The sequence below is a fragment of the Papaver somniferum genome, chromosome 2 (genome assembly GCF_003573695.1).
Source record: "Papaver somniferum cultivar HN1 chromosome 2, ASM357369v1, whole genome shotgun sequence".
Classification (NCBI taxonomy): domain Eukaryota; kingdom Viridiplantae; phylum Streptophyta; class Magnoliopsida; order Ranunculales; family Papaveraceae; genus Papaver; species Papaver somniferum.
This window is the reverse complement of record NC_039359.1, coordinates 130,969,988-130,977,792: the sequence shown is the minus strand read 5'-3', so window position 1 is coordinate 130,977,792 and position 7,805 is coordinate 130,969,988.

Sequence of the window (7,805 nt, the reverse complement as noted above, 5' to 3'; positions counted from 1 at the left end):
TCTAATCATTTTATTAATTCTTTAAGGAGATCTCCAAGGGGACTCGGCAATAATAGGGTACAAAGATCGCTTGAGGCAGAGTACAATGCTTCAAATGCAGGATATATGCAAAGACATCGTCAAGTCCAACATCAATCAGATCAACTTTATAACACTCAAGTATCAAGTTCTTCTCGGCAACAACCATTGGGATTACAACATCAGGGTAGTCGAAGTTCATCTTCCCAACGACAATCTCAAACACCATCAAATGGCGCTCCTCTTGGAAACCAAAACATCTTGCATCAGAATACTTCACGCCATGAGCCAGAACAAAATGATACTCCTGAAGATCAACACCTCCAGCGGCAGCATCCTTCACGTTCAACATCTAATTCTCCCCAATCAAATGAAGAATGTGGTACTGCAGAAATAACGAGTAAGTATAAATGTATGCATATGTGAAAATAAAAGATGCAGAACACTTCATTTTATTTTTTTGCGCGAGTTCACTTATATGTTCATTTTTAATATTAAACAGTTGTACCATTAAGGAAAAAAAGAGGGCGCAGCTGTATGAAGGAACTTTCCAAATTCAGGGGACAAATACTTGAATTGGATCTCTATGAAGGTAGACTATGTGGTTATAAAAACGAAGTCGCAATCAATTCAGTGTGCATGTGGACTAGGCAAAGTCAGAACTGTCCCTTGAATTACGATGCATTTGATGATATTCCTCCTGAAAAAATTCAGCGAGTGATCAAAAATCTCTATGTATGTATTAGAAGTCACTGTGTTATTCCAATTTTAATAATATTTTTTGTGAAAGCAATAATTCGGATGTTTTAATGTCAATTATAACTCCCAGCTAATCAGTTTTTTCTCAACCAGGACTACTTTACAATCAAGTCTAGCACTGGAGAAGACCCAGAGGAAGCAATCAAGAAAATAATGAGGAATGCATATAACAGGCATAGGCACAAAATTCATAAAGCATACCTAAAGATTCAAAACCTTAGTAGTCACGAGGTAGCTTTGGCCTCCGAACCACCCTCTGAACTGGAGATTAACAGAGAGGATTGGATATATATGTGCAATACTTTCGACACGCCATATTTCAAGGTATATACATTCAGTTACATGTGATCTTTTCATCAAACTATCATTGCTTATGTGTTAGATTCTGAATTTACTTGTGGATACATTATAACCATAAAATTAGATAGCATACCCAATTTTATGTCACCTAGTGATACACCCCTTATACAATTTCATTGCTTCTTTGAAAATTTATTGTTTCTAGTTAGGAGTGTGTTCTTTTCCGCAAGGGTATGCATTTGAACTTCCTATCTGTTCTTCTATTGTCAAATATGCGTAGCATACTTAGTTTTAGACTGTCGCAAATAAAATTAAGTTTTGACTTTCCATGAAAGAGCCTCCTGTAGTATGTGTAGAATGTTTAAAATATCAAGCTATATATGTTATGAATACACTGCAGAGTTGCTTAACCTAACAGATGGTGGAGTTTAAATGACAGAAAAAATCAGACAGAGGGATTGCGGCTGCTAAAGCAAAGGAAATTAATCATAGTGCGGGCAACAGAAGTTTTGCCAGCGTAGAATATGATTTGGTATGCATTAATTGTATCTCATTCTTTGTCTACTGATGTTGGTTCGAATCCGTGTTTTATATACCGTGTAGTGTTAACTTACTTGGTTTGTTTGCAACTGCTTGCTGCTTCAAAGATTGCGGAGAACAAGCCTTGTGATGCAGTGATTTTGTTTTCAGAAACCCATGGTTCTAAAAAATTGCCACCGAAATGTCAGGAGATGAAAGTAAGACATACTACAAATATACTTAGAATTTTGTGTCTAAATATATCTCTGCAACAGTATATGATCATGTATAGCTATCTGTAATTTATGTAGAAAATAATGGAGGACATGAAAGAAGCAACACTGCGAGGAGAATCTAGTAAAACTCCATCTGACATATATGAAACTGTCTGTAATGAACAACGTGGGAGTCTTAACAAACGTGGTCGCAAAGCTTCTCACACTCACAAGAGTTTGGCTGATTTAAGGGAAAAAGAAATACAATTGTTGAATGGAAGAATTGAGTCTCTACAGACAGAAAACATGCTACAGAGAAGAGAAACACGTCGGCTTACTGATCTAATTAATAGTTTTTTTTCTAAACATTATCCTTCCATGGTTGTACCAGATGATGAAATGGAGGATGATGCAGAGGTCAGTGGGCGAGATGAGGATCTTGATGTGGAAGGTCAAAATGATGAGGATGACTATGATGACCTTGAGGATGAAAACTACATCCGTGACTATCCTGATATGGAGGATCGAAATGTGGAAGGTGCCATGGATGATGAATGATTTTCTTTATTTGAAAAACTGACGTGGAGGATTCCAATTCGGAGTGGGCCAGCCAGTGATGAATGAATTTCTATTTTATTTTGTTTTGTGTTTTTTTTCTTTCTTGTTTTTTTCTGGTATTAGGATATTAGGGTAGGGAGGATGATAACGTGTAGTATGGCTTTTTGAAGCATCCAAGGTGTTATGACTTTTTACTCTTGGTTCTGGAAATGAAATGCATATTTTATTAATTTGTTTTGTCAATGCATACATTATACAAAAAAATTATTAATTAGGATATGATCAAAAATAGTAATTAACTAATTATGAGGTTAATTACAATATTTTCATTACCATATTAATTATGATAATTATTTGAGTTTAATTACGATATTAATTACAAGATAAATGAAGATATTAATTACCATATAAATATAATAATTAATTGTGATATTAATTACAATATTAATTACAATATCATCCATGCATACAACCAAAATAATTACAATATCACAGTTGCGGAATGACAATTACAATATCACAGTTGCGGAATGATTTGGGAACCATATGCCAACTAGTAAATTTAATTGTTTAACGATTCGATAACTATCAATCAACTTCAACTTAATTGTCTATACCTATTGAAATTATGAAATCATAGTATTTGGCTACCACCAAATTAATTGCTAAATAAATCCACAACAAGATTTTAATTTAGTTGCCATATTATGTGGAAAGTTACTGACAACTACGATGATTATGTTGTTAATATGTTTGGCAACTCTAGAACAACTGCAAAATTTTGTGGTTTTAATTAATTGCATTTAACTAAGTAATGTATTTGGCTCCTGTAACATAAGTTGCCAAATGAAATTATGGCAACTATGTATTTTTAGTAATTGCCTTTACATTTGGAAACACCCCATACGGCAACTTAGGCTCCGCAACTACCATTAATTGCCAATGTGTTTGGCAACTAAAAACTCATATTCGGCAACCAAACTAGCTTGGTTGCCAATGCTCAAGTTTTTTGTAGTGAATCCTCATAGTCACCTCACCTTTTGGCTTGTTCGCAGTTCCATTGAAGCCATAAATTTTGTACGTTGAAGGAATCAATTCGTCGTCCCTTCCACCCATGGTTTTATATGTAGAATAAAAGAGAATGTCAACAGAACTTCCGGGATCTATAAGTATTCTATTTATTCCCCAAGTGTTTGCTTCATCTTCTTCATCATCTTCTACTTTTGGTTTCGGATTAATTCCTAATCTCACCACTAATGGACATTCGTGCGATTCCCTCCTCCTGGTGTTTCTTCTGCACTAAATGAGATAGTCTTTTTTTGTCAATCTTTAAATGGTGACACTTTCACAAGATTAAGAATTTCTCTTCCATCAGCATCTCTCGCATATACCCTACTTAAGACATTGTCATGAAAGTCTTCTATGTTTCTGAATGAATGTACAATTGAATTACAATATAGGTTCTTTGATTTTGCACCTACTTCAATTACAAATGTATTCTTTCCTTTCTCCTTTACATATATATTTCCTCCCGATGGTGGTGGTGGCGGCAAGTTCTTTGGTTGTTGCACTAAGAAATGATCCAATTTTCCTTGTTCAATCATTCGCAATATGATTTTCCTCACATTTCTGCGATTACTTGTTGTGTGACCATGAAAGCGATGATATACACAAAATTCTCTGCTTCTCCTCTCTGGTGGTGGTTCATCCCCTACATTATGTGGTTCTGGGATTTCTTCCATTAGGATGACAACTTCCCATACTTTATCTACTGTAGTGTTCAGCTTCGGCAGAATTATTTGTTCCCATACTATCCTTCCAGTTCCATGTCTTTTATTATAATATGGTTGTTGACCTCCTGAACTTTCCGGTGGATTATCCATTATTTGCATTTTATTACCACCTCCATGAATTTGCCTGTCTCGATACTCTTTGTCAAATTCTGCTTGATCTGCACTTCCCATGGCTATTAGCTTTTGTTCCATTTCTGTAATATTCCTTCCTTGGTTTCCCTGCGATGTACTCGCAACAACATTTGTCAGTATTGGGAGTAAACTTGCATTTGCACCTTTCACATCAGGTACCGCAACCGGGTATGACTCCATATCTCTTTGTTTCTCCTCAAGTGCTATGTACTCTTCTTGAAATTCGCGCAGCTCTGACATTGTTATTGTATCCTTTATCCTAAAGATTTGTGTATATAATAAATCTGTAGCGAAAAAAGCATTAATAAATGCAAGAATAAGGTGTCGCTCATCCACTCGTCTTCCTATTTCACTACACATGGTTCTCTAGCGTGTTGTCAGATGACGCAAACTCTTATTTGTTCTTCTGCGAAGTCAAAATGCCATCTCAATCCCTGGTAAGTGGTGGAATGATCCAATGGATTCTATTGGTAGTCCTTCAAACCATTTCAGAGCTTCCTCTGCCAGGCTCGCAGCAAAATATTTACACATTACTGCGTCGTTGTTTTTCCATTGTAGTAAAGACCGTGTGTAAGCTTTCACGTGTTGTATCGCACAGGTGCTACCATCACATATGCTAGTGAATGCTGGTAAACTGCACTTAGATGGTATCACTGCCCTTTGAATCTTCTTTGTAAAGGGAGTTTTCCCATCTTCCTCTACTGCTTCTTCTAATTGTCTCCTTCCACCATTTCTTTTCGTAGTCATCATTTCTCTTAATTCCGCCATTTCTTTAAGAATTTCTTCACTGAAGCTTTGATCTATATATTCGCGCATAGGTCTTTTTAATCTTGCTTGCCTCAGTTTATTCTCATGATTATTCTGACGTATTGCTTCTTGTATCTCATATTCTTCATCTTCTTCTCTCCTTCTCCTACGCCTGTCAGTGTTTGTTTCGATATGTGTTCTATCATGTCGTTCCTCTTCACCTGCGCGATCATGTCGATGTCTTGACATTTCTCTTTCTTGTGGTGCAACCCATCCTTGCTCTATATTATTCATGCGATGACGTTCGTGCCGCCTTACTCGATTATCATGATTATTTTGGCGTAATGCTTCTTATAATTCTCTCTCTTCAATTTCTTCCCTTCTTCTTTGTCTGTCTCTTTCGTTCCTCGCGCGTGTAACTTACCTTTCACGCTCATTATCTTCTCTTAATATTTCTCTTCCATGTAATATCATTTGCGATTGCCTCTGATCCTCTTCTTCTATTTCAAAATCATTATATGTGCGACGCAGAAGTTCACGCGGATGCTCATATCGATTAGTTCCCAAATCTTGAACTACATCCCTTCTCCTTTGTTGGTCCTGTGGATTATCATCTATTTGCATGTTTTCTTCAATAGCTTCCATGCGTTGTCTTCGCCTAGTATCTTCTTGATTACATCGACTTTGCTTTGATCAACTTCTGCTTGATCTCGACCTGGATCGTGTAGCACTTGTCGATCTCTGTTCTTGCAATCTAAGATTATATTCTCTTAATTCATCATTCTGACGTAACAAGTTCACACGCTCTTCATCTTCTCTTTGTCGTTCTGTAAGCAATCTTTGTCTAAGCTCTGCAATTGTCATATTCTCATCATTCTCCTCAATTCTTCATATATCTCCAGTTCTTTGTATTTCCTTTTTAGTTGAACTTGTTTGCGAAGTATGAACACTCACTCTATCATAATCAATATCATTATTCCGCTCTTGTTCACGCTGAGGTCCAATTGGATTTTTTTTCCTTGATTTTCTCTTACTCTTTCTTCTTGTTGATCAAGATTTGTAATTCTTCTTCTTTCAGCAATTCTATTGCTCCTTCTGGATGTTGTTCCATGTTCAATAGTAGATCCAAGTCTTGCCATCTTCAATTTCCAGATCTTACTTTTCCCAAGATTCTACGAATTTACTACCAGGATTTATCACCCAAAGCTGTTTCTGGCGCCAAAAATGTAATCGCAGGAAAACCTACAACCACACCCCAATATTTCTAGACTATCACTCAAGTAATCATAATGAATTATTTATTAACTTTCAAAGATTATAATTGGATATATTGACCTTACAATGATTTTACAATGACCTTACTTGCTCTCCAAATAAACTTTCTCTCTCCTAGTTTATTGTCTAATACTCACTAAAAAATCTCTCCCTTCGTGATGACTTCCTTCCTTTATATAGTGATTCCTCATAGTGGATGACAGCTAAGAGATCAACTATTTTCGGAATCATTGTGCGATACATTCGCTCATTTACAATCACTTATTATCGCACATAATATACCTCGCATAGAACATCACACTTTACTCGTGATTTCGTTGACATCATCCAATACGTCAATTCAATTTTGACATGTGCGATAGTCCTCGCTTACATCAGATAATCCTTACTTCGCTTATATTTATTGATATGTGCGATATTCCACTCCTACACATTCGATAACATATAGTTTCACCATCTACCAGTTTGATTTAGACGATGAGGTTACGTATTGCAAAATGTGCCAAATTTCGAAAGAGCCCTCAAAGTTACAAGGAAAATGAGATGCACAAACATAATAATTAAACAAATTATTACTTCTGATATAGAGTTATTTGATCTTGTCAAGGATATATGGCTGTAGATGCAGATGTAATATAAAGCTGTGATTAAGAGTTAAAACAACTAATGAAACGGAAAATTAAAGAAGCTTTAAAAACATTATAGTTGACATTGAGAGAAGTATAGTTGACATAAAAAACGGAGCAAGAAGCTTTAAAAACATTAAGAGAAGTATAGTTAACATACAAATGGATCTTTAGACTTTGGAGGTATATGCTTTTCGAGTGATCTCTATATAAAGGGAATATCTGCCCTGCATTTGAAATTACAACCTTCTTACCTTCCCTCCATTTCATTCAGCAAAAAAAACGTTGTTGAAATATATTCCCCATATTTCATACATGTGGAGTTCGATTAGATATGTTGTTGGGTTAGAGTTTGCGAACCAACCGAACATTACTCTGTAAATCCTATAAACAAAGTTCGGTAACATGTCTGTTAACAGAAGGACTAAAAACCTCCGTTAAAGAGCGAGTTCGGTAACCTGCGTGTTTGGAAAAAGTAACCGAACTACACTTTCAGATGAGTTCGGTAACCTGTTCTTCACATAAGGTAACCGAACAAGCACAAATCTACTCTAAAAATTTACAGTTTTTTAAAAATTTGGAGCAATTCAACCAACATCATCTAAGTTTGAAGCATACCTGGGTACCCAAATACTCTTCCTCCCTGTGGTTGGTAAAATCCATCGTTTTTCATGTTTTCCTTCTTCATCTTCTCTAACTTTATTCTCTAAATAATTCTACTTCTTTTAAAAAAACCATCTGATTTTTTAATCTCACTAATTATCTTTAAATTAATCATTTTACTAATCATTACACTAACTATTATTAACACTAACTAATCATTACCCAAAATTAATCAGGAGGATGATTTAGGTATTAATATA